Genomic DNA, 20,159 nt, shown 5'->3' on the forward strand with positions numbered 1-20,159 from the left:
CAACTGTTAATATTTTACAGAATTTTTTTTGTGTATTAATAATTTAAAATTATACACAAATAAAGTCATTATTTATTATTTGTTTATAATAACCTCACATAATTGATTAATATATTTGTCATATCTTAAATTATTTTGTATAGATATTTTATTACGTCAATAAAAAATTTTAGTACAACGAATAGTATTTTTCAGGAGTTAGTTTTTGTTAGATTAATAATTTAAAAGTACAATGTACTATTAGCAATATTTTTTAACTTAACTATTGAATTTTTTCTTAGTTATACTAGGAGCAAATAAAAATAAATTTATAAACAGAAAAAAAATTATATTAACAAAAATTAAAAAAAACATATCTAAAAATAATAGCCGTAAAATATAAATTGAAGTAACAATTTAAAATTTTCTAAAACTAATCTAATTAAATGTTAATATTAGAACAAAATTATTTAAATAATATATTAGCTATTTTAGACCTTAAACATAAATATATTATAGCCATTTCCGAAACGACAACTAACTGAAATAATGTCATACCTTAAATATTTGGAATTCGTGCAAATTCAGATCATCATTTTGTTAAACAAGCGTCATTATTCGCTATTTATGTAATGCGAAAAGATATAGAATAGTCATGCCAAGAAACTAAATTGATCTTTATTCCTATCAATGACATTGCATTGAGGCACCAGGAAGACGGTAGTTTCTGAAAAAAAATCACAATATATTATAAAAATATTTTGATTACGAAAAATTTAAAAAAAGAACATTTAAACACAATACTATTCTTTTAAATTGTATTTTCAAGGCTAACATAATTCTTTAAAAACTAAGATTCTAAAAATCAGACCGGTCATTAAACCACTCTAACTACTAGTTCACTGATTTATTGGTTTAAGATTTAACTGTGATCTAACTAAAATAACCGTTTTATAATAAAATAATAAATAAAATATAAATAAATAACTAATTAATAGATAAATTCATAACAAATACCAAAGATTATACATAGATACGTTCAATTAACACAACATATAGAATAAGTGCCGATGAATTACAATTAAGATTAGTGTTAGTAGACAAATATACAGTTTATATAATGTTCTCTCTGAAAAGATATTGGGATAGTCATATACCCAATAAAAAACGCAAAAAAAATGAAGTAGTAGCAGAAAAAAAAATAGGAAAAGAGAATAAGCTACAATTATTCAATAATGAACAATAAAACTATACAAGATAAAAATAGAATTCTATATATATTCTCACACTTTAAAATTATACCCTTTATATACATTGACCAAGACTAGCAAACACCAATTCCTAATATTAGAAACTCAACACCTATTGAGAACAAACAGATTTAACAAATCTTGATTTTTTTGATTAATTGAAATTTGACTAGGTCCTTCTTCTCTTATTTCTATACTCTCCAACCTTGACTCCTTCAATTACATGTATAAACTCTTTAACAACAACAGCAGCAAAATCAGTCACCAAGTGTATGCTTCTACAAGGTAAATGAATAAGTTCATAACAATGCAAAAATAATCACATAAGTTGTTCCTAGGAAAGAAAATAGTGCTAGTCTCTAACAGAACAACAAAATTAAAATTGAAGGTAATAGAAAAGTTGAGTCACAATTTTTCTTTCAACACAACTATTAAGTGGCAGTCTCGCCTTGTATTCATGTTTAGTATTTTAGTCCATGAAAGTTTCTTAGGGTCAATTCTTTTAGCAGACTTAAAGTTATTAAAAAGGGCCACTCTACTGATACTGAAAGAAAATATAATATCTATTATTGATATGATGAAAAAAGTAAAAGTGAACCCAAAATCTTAATTCAAATAATCAACTCCACTATATCCACCAATAGCATAAAGTGCACCACTGGATTTTACAGCAGCAATAACAAATCTTTAGAAATACAACATATTGCAAATGACCATTTAATTGAGTGATACATAATGAAATTTGAGCAATGACAAACATAGTCTTTATCAAGTAGTGACAAAGCAAAGCTAATCAGCCAAGAATAGATTTGAGCACTAAGCAGAGCAACCATTACCTTTGCTAAGTAAGGAAAGTAAGTAGAGTTTGAGGAAGAGTATTTAAATGCGACCACGACGACAGGGAGCTAGCTATGACCACGACGACAAACCACAGGCAAAAAGCGGCAGAATAAGGCCCATGGACACTGGCGATTGGTGAATATGGGGAGGGTTGGAGGCTTAGAGAACGATGAGACGAACGGTGATGGGTTTGAGGCTTCGAGGAACAAGCACGAGGACGACTCGACGGACGACGATGAGGGATGGCGGTCAAAGCGCGACTGAGCAGCACGAGGGGTTGGAGCACGACGACAAAAAATCTGGCAACTGGCGAATGAGAAGAGGGGTTGGAGCACGACGAATAGACAAAGATCTTGAGTGCGACGGAAGCAGCAGTGAGAAGAACAACAATGGCGGTGGCAGTGGAGGAGGCTAGGATTTCCTTTGAGGGAGTTGTTCTTTAGTTTTGAGAATCTGAGAATGATGAGGGAGAAGAGTTCGACCGAACCTGTGTTTGAAATTATTTTTTAAAAATAACTAAACGACGTCGTTTTGGAAAATCAGTTGGGTACCGGTTCAGTTCAACCGACTGGTTCTCGACCAGTTCAGCAGTTTTCAAACGGTTTCTGATTTAACAGTTTTGTTTACTAAACTGAACTGCAATTGCCTCTGGCTTCTAGTCGAACCGGTTCAACCGACTGGCCTGGTCCAGTGTTCAGAACTATGTTGAAAATTAAACCTAAATTGAAGAAACTCAATCTCATTATATACTCTACTTCAAAAATTTTCTAGCAGACATAGAAAACATTGAGGGGATAAAATTTGAACTTGGCTTATAAAGTTTCTTGGAAGCAATTGCTCAATAAAAAATGGAGTTCCTCCTAAAAAAACTAAATTTAGCCACATTCCATTGGGTTGGTCATAATATATGAGTAGATCCAGGGGTTAAGTCCCATTTTGGTCTTGAGATTGGCAAGTTGTATTGATTTAGTCTCTGACTTTTCAATTGCTACAATTTAGTCTCCCAGATTAAAAAAAAGTGCATCAATGTAGTCCCTCGTATATTTTTCATCACCGGATAATTATGTATGATGATTAACAATTATATTTTAATTATTGATAGTTAGAATGATTGACTATTAGTATAATTATTTATTAAATGTTAATTCTTATATAATTATAAAGAAGACACTTTTCTAAAATAAGTTGAGAAGAGAGAGGTGCTATTAACATAAATATCATATAAATTTTAATTATGTATGATTGATAATTAGTATAATTATTTACTAAATGTTACTTTTTATATAATTATAAAAAAGATACTTTTCTAAAATAAGTTAAGAAGAGAAATGTGCTATTAATATAAATAGCATATAAATACTAATTATATATGATTAAAAATAAAAATTATTGATAATTAGTATAATTATTCATTAAATACTAATTTTTATATAATTATAAAGATGATACTTTCCTAAAATAAGTTGAAGAGAGAGAAATATGCATACTGACATCAAAACGCACTAAGTCAGCATTCTTAGCATCATAATGCTATCCCTTGTAAAATAATATAATAATGATAATGATTGTGAGATTTTTTAACTCAACTATTGTATTTTTTCTTAATTATACCGGGAGCAAATAAAAATAAAAATAAATATATAAACCAAAAAAAAAAAGAAATTTCATATAAAAAAATTAAAAATAACATCCAAAAAATAATTATCGTAATATATAAATTGAAGCTACAATTCAAATTTTTCTAAAACTAATCTAATCAAATACTAACCGATCAGTAAAGCGGCGGCTACTCTATGACACTAAATCTGACGAGACTTAGCATCTTTGTTGTAGTGTTTTAGACTTTCTGCACGTCATTCAAGTCCATTATTGTCTTTTGAATGGCGTTAAGAATGATGCACTTACCTGTGCCCGGTCTGTAATTAACATTTTGGAATGTCATTTTCATACGTGCCATACCAAATACAGGTTAATCAGCAAAAAGCCCCCAAAATATTATAACGCTGACAAAAGTGACCCAATTTTTATTATCGACAAAAATACCTTTAGTTAATTTAAAAATGTACCAAAACTACTAATCCATAAAGAAAGAGATTTTTCATTAACAAAAATAAATGAGGTGGCAAACTCTAGACATCTTTTTCTCTCTCACTCACTCTCACTCACATACTCTAATTCACATAACACACACTAAAATGGAGTAAGGATAAAACAACAAAGAGAAAAAAGTGGCTGAGAACGAAACAAAGAAGAAAGAAAGAGAGGAGGAAGATGCAGTGTCAAAGAGGTTGAGAGTCGTCGCCGTCGACGCAAAAGGAAGAGAGAGACAAAATTAGAGACGGAAAAGGAGAGAGAAAGAGAGAGAGAGACTTCAGGTGAAGAAGAGACGGAGAAAAAGAATGAGGGGTTGGGTGGTTTTCGTCGTTGCCGAGCCTCGTCCATCACTAGTGTCGATTAGACTACTGCCACCATTAGATTCCAAAGAAAAGAGAGTTCACCGAAGAGAGGCCATTGGGAAGAGTGACATGCGAGGCAGAGAATGTGGGGTCGTCCTTGCTGGTGTTGTCGCTGTTGAGTCATTCATCCTTCATTGCATTCTCTCTCTTCTTTATTCTCAGATCTTCTCTTTTTCTTTTATGTGTTTTTCATTTTTTGTTGATTTTTATTGTGTTGTCATGGTTGCTGGTTGCTATGCAATAGTTTCTGGCGTTGGAAAGAGAAGAAGACGAAGCTTTGACAGCAGTGGTGGCTATAGCGCTGCAAAAATGGAGGGGTGGAGGCTAAGAAAATAGTGATTTTAGATTAGATTGTGTTTAATTTGGGAATTAAAGTTTTGTAATTGAGATAGTAATACTGTTTCTTTTATTTTTGCAGTCCCAACGTGACTATCTATCCTCTTCTTTTCCTCCCAGTATTCTGTGAAAGCACTTCAATGAAATATAGTGATTTTGGGTCTAAGAGATTGAGGACTTTTGGTTAAGAATAAGGGTGATTTGGGATATGAGAAATTGAGAATTTCTTGTTAAGAAAAAGGTTTTGTAAGGTGATGATGGCTATATTAATAGTTAAGATGCGAAAGAGAAAAAACGAGTGTGAAAAAATGAAAAAAGAAGAAGAGGTGGTGGTTCGTTGTCGGTTGTGTTACAACTGACAAAGATACTGTAAATGATAAGTTAGAGGGTAGGTGAGTGAGAAAGAAAAAGAAAGAAAAAAATTGAAAAAAAATAACAGAAAAGGAGGATACGAACTATACATTTTATAATTTCTTTCCACATAAATTATTATGTTTGTCACATTACACTAAAATGTTAATAGACCACGTCTATCTTTATAGATGAGCAGTTTTAAAATATTTTTAAATTAATTAAAGATATTTTTATCAATAATAAAAATTAAAGTTATTTTTGTCATCTAAAATATTTCAAAAGAGTTTTTTGTGGTTAACCTACCAAAAACACTTCCTATAGTATATTAATATATATTATTAGATTAGATAAATCTAAATTAACACTATCATCATGATTCATAATTGCCCAGCATGCTCTAAGATGTTGGATGAGTAAGTAGGATAATGAGAGAATATATAGGATAGGAGCACCTCTACCTAAAAAAGAAGTTAAAATTAAAACGTAATTATCATTTCTTCGAATCATGATCATCATATTGTATGACGACATCTAAGTCACAGAAGATCCAGTTGATAATAAATAATGGTATTTTTAATAAATAAAATAAATTACGTGTAAATCATGGGAGAGAAATGGGCTTGCCAAAAGTCTTGTAAATCACTGTAGGCAGATATGTTTCTCCATTTGTTTATAAAACTCGATCATTAAAAGCCAAAATTTATGAATAATTTCTCTATTTATTCATATATATATGAGACACCCAAAATCTATGAACAAACACACCGCCCCCTATACAAGTAATTGTAGAAAATACAATATTAATTGTTTTTTATCTTTATTTGCACTTCTTAATATTTGAACGAGTATCCTTATTCTTACGAAGAGACCAACTTGCTTATTTCTAGTTAGTTTTGACATGAACTCTTATACTATTATTACTAATGCATTATAGACACTAACATATCTATTAATCCAAATTTTTATAACTTAAATATAAATAATAATAACAAATTTAATTTTAATAAAGATGGTAAATATGTGTGATTAAAATAAAAAAATTATAAATTTATTAGTTCGTTTAAGTAAGTATTAAGAATTTAAATTAGTACTTTATTGATCAATAACAAATATTTAAATAAAATTTTATTTTACGATAAATTAATATTAACCTGTTGAATAAAAAAATATTGTAAAAAATAAAAAATACTTTAAAAAAATTAGACACTAAATCACTTAAAATTCTATTATATATGTAATGAGTAATAAATAATAGATATTTTAATGTGTATCGGTGATAAGTACCATTTTGAAACATAACAACTTCAAATTTATTGATAGCATCAAACGAACTCCCACTTAATAAAATTATAAAATTTAACTTTTCTATAGTTCTATTAACAGTCTAACCTATGATGATCATTGATGAATTGTAGTGGGATAGAATCTTTTCCTTTGAAGATAGAATGGTGTTTTTATTTGGTGGATTAACATCATAGGTCTAATTTTATGGATATAGAAGGTTTGGGTGCTATTTTTATATGTGAAGTTATGACATATAAAACAAAAATATGGAATAAATTTTTTTGAGTCAAAGATAGAACAATTCGGATCATGCAAGTTTTTTAGAAATAAAATTTTGCTTCACAAATCGCATGATTCGATTTGCAGTTGATGGAATTTAAAATCTGAAACATACAACTTGGATCATCTGTTTTGTTTGTTTTAGCTAAATTTATTGAGCAAAATGTAACTCGAATCGTCCATTTTCTCTGATCCCACAACGAGATAAAATAAGCACCTCTTCTCTCTATATACGAGTCCAACACCTCCTTTCCTTCCATGTTCAAATTAAAAAGCGTAACATCACTTGCTGAATTTTGATATCACAAATCCAATTAATTGGGAACGAATTTTCCAGTATGAATGGGTCCTGTATGGCTCACTCATAGGAGAGTGCTTGCCACGCGACAGTAGCTTACGTGAGATATGCTATTATGAAGAGCATTGTTTTTACAAAATTACCCCTCTCACAGTTATTCACTGGGCTCTACTTTTCATGAAAGTGCCCAATAGCGGCAGGCAAAATGCTAACAAAAAAAGTGATGTGACCCTGCACACCCCCTTCTCTTTTCCCTCCTCTAACTATTCCATATTCACACCATCAAGAAAATTTTCAAAATTAAAAGAATTTCATATCAATGCTTTATTCTTCTTGAAATTAATTACATAAGATGGACTATAACTAATCATATGAATTTTTAAAAATAAAAAATGAAGCACTAATACGATCAAGTGCATATATAATACTAGAATTTGAATCTTTTAAATTTTAAATTTTATTTTAAAAAATAAAATATAATTTTTTATTATTTATTTTATAGATAATATTAACAAAAAATATGAGAGAAAAATTATTTAAAAGTAAGAGATCATACTTTTTTTTCAAAAGTGAAAATTCAAAATTTCTAAATTCATTTAATTTTAGGAGATTCTTCACACAAAAATTAAATTTGTTTTAGATTTATGTAAACTTTTATGTATAGGTTCTATTTTTTTATAATATTTTTTTTAATTTGAGAAATAATAATGATTAAACTCTATATTATTCGATGATAAAAATTTCGAAACTATATAATAAAATTATTTCTTAAAAAAATTAAACTAATAAAAAAACACATAAATGATTATATTTTTAACAAATCCATATCATTGCATTATTAAGATAGATCACTAAGGAACAAAGATAAGATAACTTGCTAAAGTGATGTGCACTCATCAATTATATATCTCTGGGAGTGGTTCTTGTCATGGCATAAGAATGAATGGTCAGACATATGTTATATATAAATTATAAATTAATAATAAGAATATGTAAATATATCAATATGAAAGTTGTTCAGCTCCATGAACACCGAGATTCCAACTGTCTAAACTAATGAGGCATTTGGCCAATCCATGGAAAGGGTTCAGATGTTCACCAAAATTGACATTGTTGCCAACTAAGATGGATGGATCCATGCTAAATATTATTGTATCATATCCTTCTTTGTCTGCACATCAGTAGCATTATCTTTCTACTGTTTATTAATAATTGGATCTTCCTAGCTACACATACACACATAATATATATTCATTTTGTTTATTTTAACCATATTTATAATTCATATGGTTTTAACTTGTTACTTCATTTTTACACTACTTTTATGATTGATTATCACACTGTTTCCTTGTTTGATTAATTCAATTCAAACTTGTTTTTTTCTGATTCTCTTTACAAAATTTAGTAAGAGGTTCATTCAGTTTCAAAAAATAATATGATTAATTTTAATATTTTGTATATACGTTATGACTCAAGATTTTAATAAACCAAAGGTCTACATGTAATTACAAAATCCTTAAATTATATCATCATTTGATAAATTAATTAATAATTCATCACACATGCCACCCAGTAATTAACCAAAGTAAAAGGATAACAAAATTTTTACTTACAGACTAGACTAGACTAGACTAAACTTATCTACACCATGTATATGCATTTGATTTATGTTTTAACTTTTTTATATTTAATATTGTTTATTCTTAAGATTTTATGAAAAAATAGTAAAAACAAAAATTTTTTTACTTGTTTTATATTTTTATTTCTCATTTTCATTTTTTTACAAAATTTTAAAAATTAAAAATATTGAAAATGAAAACAAAAATAAAAATGCAAAACAATCAAACCCTAATTGTTTCATTAGATGTAATTAATTAGTGCACTTAAGAATTGATTTGACGAAGAAAGTATTGGAGGAGAGAAAGAGATATTTGAGTCGTGAATTGTGGTGACAAGAAAGGGTTAGATAGTGGAATCTGAGTCCTCTATCAAGTGTGAATGACAGCAACTACCAAACACAACTCACACCAATTAATTTCTCTAGCCACTGTCACCGTCCTCTCTCTCTCTCTCTCCCCTAATTAATAAATTAATAAAAAAATCCGTTTATCAAATTCTTCCCTCTTTTTCTGTAAATTAAAAAGGTCATAACTATATTATATGTCCACAGTCCACTATACTTTGAATATTATTAAACATTGGGTTAAATCCTTTACATTTATATAATATTTGTGGGACCAAACATGCATTGACTGGAGGGCTCAGAGATTACTGATATATTGTTGGGGTTACGTTGGGTTGTTAGAAACCTTAGCTTGTCCAATTAATTGGGAAATTACTGTACAATAGCAAACACGTAGGTCAGCTGCTTCTAAGAGTTGTACCACCATATATCTATTCATTTTTCAAATTTTAGATATACAAATAAAAGCTTTATGTACTGCCTAAATAAGTTTAACCAATTTGAATAGAATTATTTCCATAGAAAAATATTTGTAGTTAAAAGAAAGTTATTAACACATACTAAAAGAGTTCACATTACAGTAATGTTATTGACAGGACAGAGCTAAAAGCCTAAAATAAATCTAAAATTATTTTATTTAATTTAATATTTATAAAAAAATATAAAATAAGAAAATTTAATGTAAAATAAAATGATTTTAAGCTGATTTGGGTTAACTTTTTTATTATGTTTTTAAATATTGTTGTTCAAATTAACAGATTGAATGAGAAATATGACAATGGGTTAGACATTTACGTTAATATAATAAGTCCTCCTGCATATATATAATATTGATTGACATTTAATTAATATGTATAGTACATTCATACACAGATTAAAATACAAAAAATGTATTCATATATTAATTTATAGAGATTATGTTTGGTTATGTAAGATATAGAAAAAGAAATAAGTAAATATGTATAGATAGATATATATTGTGGAGGGCAGGGTGTGATGTTGAATATAAGATACATATAAGTAGCAAAGCATGTGGTTATCAGAAAAGGCAGCAAAACACTTAATATCTGTATGGTCCACTTCTCTGCTTAGCAAATTACAATGTGCCCTCGTGGACTCGCCATAACAATTCTATTTCTGTAATTTCCATTTCAGACCATAGTTTATTTTCGTATACCAACCAATACTCAATATCAATTTCAACTTCATTTTCATCATCACCATATGTCAATCATAGCGGCCAGACGGTTTTTTTTAATTAATTGGATTTCAACTATTTTCTTTTTCTTTTTCGGGCACATACACTTTTGGACCAAATTTGATAATAACATCTAAGATAAATTATCAAAAATACACTTAAATTATTTTATAATTGATAAAAATATTTTTAAATTTTATAATTAATAAAAATATTTTTAAATTATTTAAAAATATAATAAAAATATACACTTGTAAATTAAGACATTTTATATTAATAAAAAATAATATGATAAATAAAATTTTTTATGTGACAAGTGAATCACATCATGTTTTTTCATTAACAAAATAGTTTCTGATCATGGTTAAATATTTGTTGTACATTTTAAAATTATTTGAAAATAACTTTTACGATTACAATTTAAAAATATTTTTATTAACGTCAAGATATTTTAAATACAATTTGGTAGTTCAACCTAGCACTAATTAATGATCAAATCAACTCAACCGTCTGAATAAGGTGTTGCTATTAAAATTAAAGACAATTTTATGATCTAGATTGACCTAAATAGACTCCAAATACCGACCTATTAGGCCCAAATTAAATCAAAGTCGCATCTCAGATAATAAATATGGTCCCTTTGATAACACGAAGTCTTTCGAAATAATACTCAATTTGGTCCCTAAACTTATACATGAGTCTTAATTTAGTCTCTGAGATTTTAATTGCTTCTATTTAATCCCTGAAGTTTATAAATGTGCCTCATATTAGTCATTGAGATCATTTTTAGTATACAAACGTTAATAGAGCACTGTTGTAGACTATCACATATCACGTTAAAACTTGTAAAATGATGCAGTTTTAGTTTCGACATTTAAATAGCTCAAAAAGGGCATTGTATTACTTATTTTGTTAGGTAAAATTTTAATAAACACCATTTAGAATGTTGTTTTGGGGTTATTTGAGTGCCAAAATAAAAACGACATCATTTTACAAAGTTTAGTGTGTCATCCGACTGTCACAACAGTGTTTCAATAACGTTTGTACGTTGAAAATTATTTCAAGGACTAATATGAGTTATGTTCACAAAGTTTGGAGACTAAATAGAGGCAATTGAAACTTTAAAGACTAAATTGAGACTCGCATATAAGTTCAGGGACCAAATTTTGTATTATCTCAAGCCTTTCTAAAAGAAAGAATATGTTGCAAAAGAGAAATTTGAGGCGGCTATTATTTAGAGCTAATGTAATATACATTATTTTTTATATGTATTAAAAATAATTAATAAAAAATAAAATTAAAACAAAATATTTGTCTTTATATTATAAAAAAAGTGTACAAAAAATTATAAAAAATAATACAAATATTATTTTTTAATTATTTATCATATTGTGTAAAGATGCACTTAGAAGGTCCTAACTTGAGATTGCATAAATGTTATAAAATTGTTTTTTCTAAAAATTAAAATTAATTAAAAAAATACATAAATAATTATATTTCATAATTAACATGTCGCTCACGCAAAAATTTGTTTATATTTGCTTTTGTTTTATACTTTCTATTCATATCCTGGCCTAACGCTAAGACCCAGGTCCAAACGACAGATCCAACCCACAAGGATGGGCACCTCAGTACACCGACCTTCTCTTAAGAAGTCGGTGCTCCCCACGACTTGACCCAACGAAGTCGGAAACAGAGATTAGCTGGCAGATAATAACTGCCCCTAAAATCTCTCAATCCACTTCCAGAAGCCATATCGTAACCTCCCTAAGATAAAGGGACGGTTATCCACCCTAAAAGGTGAAACTACTCCAACGGTGGTTATTGGTTCACCACTATAAATACACTGACACCCCTCAGGTATCTCTAAGTTCCAATACTCTCTAGACCTGCTCACATCCTTGCTGATTTAGGCATCGGAGTGTCTTTGCAGGTACCACCCCCCATTCTCTCACACGTACAAGTCGGACGGAGGCCCTAAAGGTGCAAACCCGCTCGAAGGCTTCCTTCCCCAGACGATTGGGCCAACCCAACGAGTCCAGCCCATTAATCTCCGGTTACCCAACGTAACATTGGCGCCGTTACCGGAGAACCGAGAGATCAACCTGTAATGGCGGACAACTCACTAGAAGATGGTCATACAGCGTCTGATTCCGAACAAGAAAATCCAGATACCGAAAATAATGACACGGACCAGACCCTTCACCAAAGAACCAATGACCAGCATAGAGAAGGCACCTCTGGGCTTAAGAACCCAAAGGTAAATTCCTCGGAGGGACGAAAGTCAGGAAAGAAAGGGCCACCCCATGCAACTGAGCTAATGGGGCTGGTCCACGGCCACCAAGGTCGTTTGGAGCAACTGAAACAGGAACTAGAACGACAACAAGAGGCAGAGCGAAACCTCAGGGAAGAGATAGAACGACGAAAAGAGTTGGAAGAAAAACTCTTGAAGCTTGAATCCTCCCTTAAAAGTCGAAACTCCTGCGGCGACCGAGAAGAGTCGCCCCTGGGAGGAGAGGACCCGTTCAGTGAGGACATAATGAGGGTGAAAGTTCCAAGAAACTTCAAAAGTCCTGATATGAACCTCTATAACGGAACCACAGACCCGAAACATCACTTAAGCAATTTCAAAAGTTGGATGTATCTAGCTGATGCTTCTAATGCAACTCGCTGCAAAGCTTTTCCGACCACCCTGTCGAAAGCAGCGATGAAGTGGTTTGATAGCCTCCTTCCAAGGTCGGTTACCAGCTTTGAGGACCTCTCGAAAAAATTCCTAATGCGGTTCTCCATCCAGAAGGATAAAGTAAAGCACGTGCCGAGTCTCCTGGGAGTTAAGCAGGAGGTCGGAGAACCTCTACGTGACTACATAGAAAGGTTCAACAAAGCGTGTTTGGAAATTCAAGACCTGCCCACAGAGGCAGTTATCATGGGGTTAGTAAATGGACTTAAAGAGGGCCCCTTCTCTCAGTCCATATCAAAAAGGCACCCCACCTCTTTGAGTGATGTACAAGAGAGAGCAGAAAAGTACATCAACATGGAGAAAAATGCCAGACTACGGGAGCCCAGCTAGCGATAGGGGCCTCCTCACTCAGCAAAAGAGAGAGAAAGGGAGCCCAAGAAAAAAGAGGAGGTCAGTCCCGACAGGCCGATGAGATATCACTCCTATACTCCTCTAAAAGTCTCCCTAGTGGACGTATACAGAGAAATCTGTAATACTGAAAGGTTGCCGCCTCCTAGACCCATCAAAAACAAAAAGAGAGGAAGTCGCGGTGACTACTGTGAGTACCATAAGATGTATAATCACTCAACAAATGATTGCTACGACCTTAAAAATGTGATAGAAAGGTTGGTCAGGGAAGGCCGACTTGATAGATATCTCATGGAAAGGTCGGAGAATTCCGGAAAAAGAAAGCGAGATGATGAAGACAGAAGAGACCAACCACCACAAACCCTTGAGAGACACATACATATGATCTCTGGAGGATTCGCATGAGGGGGCTCACTAAATCATCTCACAAAAGACACCTGAAGCGAGTTTATCAAGTTGGAAACGAATCTCCTGATCTCCCAACCATCTCGTTCACCAAAGAGGACGGGCAGGGGATCATGCCCGGGCATGACGACTCGGTGGTGATAACCATGATCTTGGCAAATGCCAACCTCCACAGGACCTTGGTGGACCAAGGGAGTTCAGCTGATATACTTTTTAAGCCCGCATTCGACAAGTTAGGGTTGGATGAAAGGGACTTAAAAGCTTACCCGGACACCCTGTATGGACTAGGAGACATGTCAATTAAGCCACTGTGATACATCCCCCTCCACACGACCTTCGGAAAGGGAGAAAATTCCAAAACTCTGAGCATCGACTTTATCATCATCGATGTCGGGTCGGCGTATAACGCCTTAATCGGCAGGACTACGTTAAATCGGCTCGGAGTGGTGGTGTCAACCCCTCACCTTTGCATGAAATTCCCAACACCTAAGGGAATGGCGACGGTACGAGGAGACCAGAAATTGGTAAGAAAATGCTACAATGAAAGCTTAAACCTCCGAGGAAAGAGCAAGGAAGTTCACACCATAGAGCTCGGGGGAATAAAAGCTAGGGAAGAGCTGCGACCACAACCGGGTGGAAGAACCGAAGAGGTTCAAATCAGAAAAGAGGAAGGAAAAAGCACCAACATAGGGGCCAGCCTAGACGGAGATTTGAAACAAAGGCTGATAAAGCTCCTGTGAGATAATTCCGACCTCTTTGCATGGAAAGCTTTCGACATGCCAGGCATAGACCCTCAGCTCATGTCCCACAAGCTGTCAGTACACCCCGGATCATGACCCGTACAGTAGTGCAGGCGCAAGCTCGGAACAGAACGAGCTCAGGTGGTGGAAGAGCAAGTACAAGCCCTCTTGGAAGCCGACTTCATCCGAGAGGTCAAGTACCCGGCATGGCTAGCAAATGTAGTGCTAGTCAAAAAGCAAAATGGCAAGTGGAGGATGTGCGTCGACTACACCGACCTAAACAAAGCATGCCCCAAAGCCCCATATCCACTTCCAGTATTGACACCCTAGTAGACGCAAGCTCAGGGTATCAATACTTGTCGTTTATGGATGCTTACTCGGGATACAACCAAATCCCGATGTATAAACCAAATGAGAAAAAAATTTCATTCATCACACCTAGAGCAAACTACTGCTATGTGGTGATGCCATTTGGATTAAAAAATGCCGGGGCCACATATCAAAGGTTGATGAATAAAGTGTTCGCTCCCCACCTTGGGAACTTAATGGAGGTCAACGTAGATGACATGCTGGTGAAAACTAAGGAGGAAACCGACCTCTTGACAGACCTCTCGCAAGTTTTCGACACCGTAAGGTTGCATGGGATGAGACTAAATTCCACAAAATGTACCTTCGCGGTGGAGGCGGGAAAGTTTCTAGGGTTTATGCTAACACAAAGGGAAATCGAAGCAAACCCTGATAAGTGCAAAGCTATCCTGGAAATGAAAAGTCCGACTTGTCTGAAGGAGGTCCAACAATCAAATGGAAGGCTTGCTGCCCTCTCCAGATTCCTGGCAGGATCGGCACTAAGATCCCTTCCACTATTCTCCCTACTAAGAAAATGATGCTAGTTCGAATGGACTCCGGAATGTGAAGAAGCTTTTCGGAAGTTTAAAAAATTCTTGAGCCAGCCCACAATCCTGACTTGACTCGTGGTCGGAGAAGAGCTCGTCCTATACCTGTCAGTAGCAGACAGAGCTATAGCATCAGCTCTAATACGGGAAGATGAAGTCGGGCAGCATCCTGTGTACTTCACCAGCAAAGTTCTTCAAGGCCCAAAACTAAGGTATCAAAAACATGAAAAGTTTGCATACTCCTTAGTAGTAATCTCACGCCGATTACGGCCGTATTTCCAAGGACACACGATAAAAGTCCAAACGAACCAGCCCATGAAGCAAGTCTTTCAAAAGACGGACATTGCGGGCAGAATGGTTCAATAGGCAATAGAACTCTCCGAGTTCGACTTGAAATACGAAGCCCGAATGGAAATAAAAGCTCAATGCCTCACCGACTTCCTAGCAGAATACGCGGGAGATCAAGAGAAGAAATCCACTACATGTGAGTTATATGTAGATGGGTCCTCAATAAAATTGGAAGCGGGGCAGGCATAATATTGGTCAGTGAAGGGGGAACGCAAATCGAAGTTTCCCTCAAATTCGAGTTCCCAGCTTCCAATAATCAGGCAAAATATGAAGCCTTGATTGCAGGGTTAAAGCTGGTAGAAGAAGTCGGTGCAACCAAAGTAATGATATTCAGCGACTCTCAAGTGGTGACCTCCCAAATAAACGGAGAGGATCAAGCCAAAGATCCCACCATGAAAAAATACTTGGACAAAACCTTGGAGTACCTTAGGCGCTTTGAAGAGACCGAGGTAAAGCATATAACTTGGGATCTCAACAGCAGGGCAGACGCTCTCTCAAAGTTAGCAAGTACTAAACCAGGAGGGAACAACAGAAGCCTGATTCAAAAAACTCTCCCTGAACCCTCCGTGGATAAAACGGAGGCTGTTCAAGATGTCTTTGAAATCACCGGGTTAGACCTCGGATGGATGAAGCCCTTAGTCGAATTCCTGAAATTCGATGTCCTCCCCAAAGAGGAAAAAGAGGCCAAGAAAATCCGGAGGGAAGCACAAAACTACACGCTGGTGAAAAATATCCTCTATAAAAGGGGGATATCAACACCATTACTAAAGTGCGTCCCGACCTCAAAGACAACCGAGGTGCTAGAGGAGGTGCACAATGGAATTTGTGGGAATCATCTTAGGGCAAGGTCATTAGCTAGAAAGGTAATCCGAGCTGGATTTTACTGGCCGACCCTACAAAAAGAATCTACGAAATTTGTGAAAAAATGCCAACCATGCTAAATGCATGCAAACTTCCATGTAGCCCCTCCTGAAGAGCTCATTAGTATAACTTCCCCATGGCCTTTCGCAAAGTGGGGATTGGACTTGCTAGGACCATTCCCACAAGCGCCGGGGCAAGTAAAATATCTAATAGTGGGAGTGGATTACTTCACAAAGTGGATAGAAGCAGAACCATTGGCCACCATCACCGCTCAGAGAAGTTGGAAGTTTCTCTACAAGAACATCATCACCAGATATGGGGTACCCCACTCCATCACCACTGATAATAGCACTTAATTTACCGACTCAACCTTCAAAAATCTGGTAGCCAGTATGAAAATCAAACATCAATTTACATCGGTGGAACATTGATAAACCACTATTTTATGGTTTATCTTGTGCTCAATTGAGTGGTTTTTATCAATTCTTTACTCACTTATTCATATAATTCGCATGTTTTACATTTTCCTTCCTGATTTTATGCTATGATTGAAAACATGCTTCTTTGATCTTATATTTGCTTATTATTAATCCTCTCTTATTACCATTAGATGCCTTGATATGTGTGTTAAGTATTTTCAGATATTATAAAGGCAGGAATGGCTCAGAGGATGGAAAGGAAGCATGCAAAAGTGAAAGGAATGCAAGAAGTTGGAGAAACTGCTAAGTTGTCCAACCTGACCTCTTCGCACTCAAACGGCTATAACTTTAGCTACAGAGGTCCAAACGACGCGGTTCTAGTTGCGTTGGAAAGCTAACGTCCGGGGCTTCGAATTGATATATAATTTGCCATAGTTACCCCGACGCCAAGCGACGCGAACGCGTGGGTCACGTGGACGCGTGACCTGGCCAACACCCAATCCGCGCGGTCGCGTGGACGACGCGGCCGCGTCACTTTTCCGCGACCTGTACGGACCATAAAGCGCTGGAAGTGATTTCTGGGCTGTTTCTGACCCAGTTTTCGGCCCAGAGAACACAGATTATAGGCTATAAAGTGGGGGAATGCATCCATTCATGGGGAAGCACTCACAATTCACTTTTATGTTTTAGAGGTAGTTTTAGAGAGAGAGGTTCTCTCCTCTCTCTCTCTTAGGATTAGGACTTCTCTTAGTTTTAGGAGTGACTCTCAATCCCAGGTTCTTTATTTTTATTTATTTTCAATGTTCCATGTTTAGATTGATTTTCTTAATTAATGTTATTTGAGATATTTCAGATTGATGATTGCTTTTCTTTATTTCCTTTTTATTATTCCCAATCTGAGGAAATTGTTATTCTAGTAGATTTAGTTTTTCCCCTTTTGGCCTTGGTTAAATAATTGGTAACTCTAGAGTTATTAAACTCATTGTTGATTGAAAATTGGAATTCATCCACTTAACTTACCTTCATAGTTAGAGGTTAACAAAGTGAGAGAAGAATCAAATTCTCATCACAATTGATAAGGATAACTGGGATAGGACCTGCAGTTCTTATACCTCGCCAAGAGATTTTATTAGTATCACTTTATTTTACTTGTTATATAACATATTCGCACCTTACTTCCAAAACCCCAAATTTTACCTTTTTCATAGCCAATAATAAGAACATACCTCCTTACAATTCCTTGAGAAGACGACCCGAGGTTTAAATACTTCGGTTATCAATTTATTTAGGGGTTTGTTACTTGTGACAACCAAAATGTTTGTACGAAGGGATTTCTGTCGGTTTAGAGACTATATCTACAACGCAACTGCTTTTATGAAATTCTTTACTGGCAAAAATCCTAACGTCAAAATGGCGCCGTTGCTGGGGAACTGCTAACGTGTGCCTTATTATTGGTTATTGTAAATATTTTCTTTTGCTTGTTTATTTATTTTCGTTCTTCCTTTTTATCTTTATTTGCTACTATGAACTCTCACGTGCATATGAACCGTCCTTTCAACATAACCTCGAACCACCACACTCACAAGCTTCTCTTCACCATTCGCCATCATATGATCCTTCCTTACCCGAATACCAATCCAATCGTTCCCAATCATTACTACTTCCTTATGTATCATGTCTAAGTCCAGCAAACCGCGAAGCAGAAGATCGTCTAAAAGAAACAATAACTAAATTTCAAACAACCATTCAACAACTGGAGCACGCACTAATCCAATGGGCCACTAAACGCTCAAATATACAAGGATCAACCACAGCTCCATGTGGACAACCCGATGAAGAGCGTAGCATGAAAGAAATACTAGAGACTCCAGTGGACAAGGCAGAGAATGAATTCGTACTTGAACAAGTGAAAGAAGCTGTCATTGTTCAAGAAGAAGAGTTGGTTGAAGATCTAGGCGATGCTGAACTTCCTTGGGAATTCAGAATTGAGGAAAACTCCGTCCAGGATGCTACAGTTGATGCTAAGGAAGATACTGTACAATCTCCAAGGCAAGTCGTTTATGAAAAATCAGACGGAATAATCCAAGAAGCAAATTCCCTTGATGGTGATATTCACAAGTCCAGCTCTCTTGGTGATGAACTTGCGTCCGCAAGTGAATTCTCTAAGATCAAAGAATCTTCCCCAAGTGAATATGAAGATGATGCGGAGGTAGATTTCTCTCAACCGCCAATCTATGACTTGAGTGATGAGGAAGACACGGAAGACTTTGACCAGGACACAGATACAATTGAAGATCTTTGCAAAGAAGTGGAGGAATTCACAGAAGAGCATAAGGGAGTAAAACTTACAGAACCACCAGAAACACCTATCCCAAGGCCACTACCACCTAATACAAGCTTCAAGTGGGTACAATCCTTAACTTATGACTTTATTTATTCACTTGAATATGGTTTACTTGAAACAGATGGCCAGCTTAGAGCTCTCTGCGGCTTTAAGAGTAAGAGGGAAATGGCTCGTACTCAGAGCTGGTGTACAAGGTTCAATAAGGTTCCACGCTTCACCTCGAAGTACACGGATTGGTATCGTGCTCAATTGCATGGATCACGGAGAACGTTTGGTTACCATGGTGAGATTCTACTCTTTAAACCGCCCGGATGGAAACAGGTAGATCAAGATGGAGGCGGATTTAAAAGCAAGGCTTGGAATCCTGGAGTTTATTCTGACATTTATCACCCCGGGAACCTAAAAATCTGTTTGAAGCTGTTCAGAAGCTTCACATGCCTAGTTTGGGACCCCGGAGGCTATTGGCATTCCAAGCACTGGTGGAAATTTTCGGATGAGTTTAAACATAAGCCACCCTAACCGGAAGCTCCTCCAATGTCCAACTTAAGGACTCTAACTAAAAGTGCTAGGTGGGAGACAACCCACCATGATATGGTCGTTTCTTTTTTTTCAGTTTATTTCATCATTATTTGTTTTTATTTTTATTTCCTTTTCATTTTACTTTAGTAAACCTAGAATCATGCATAGCACTCATATTAATCATTGCATTCTGCATTGTTCATGCATATATAAAAAAAAAATTTCGCTACGCGACGCGATCGCATCAGCGACGCGTCAGCGTCGCTTGGAGAGAAAGGAAAATTAAAAGTGAACAGAGAGTCACG

This window comes from Arachis duranensis, chromosome 1, assembly GCF_000817695.3.
Source record: "Arachis duranensis cultivar V14167 chromosome 1, aradu.V14167.gnm2.J7QH, whole genome shotgun sequence".
Lineage (NCBI taxonomy): Eukaryota > Viridiplantae > Streptophyta > Magnoliopsida > Fabales > Fabaceae > Arachis > Arachis duranensis.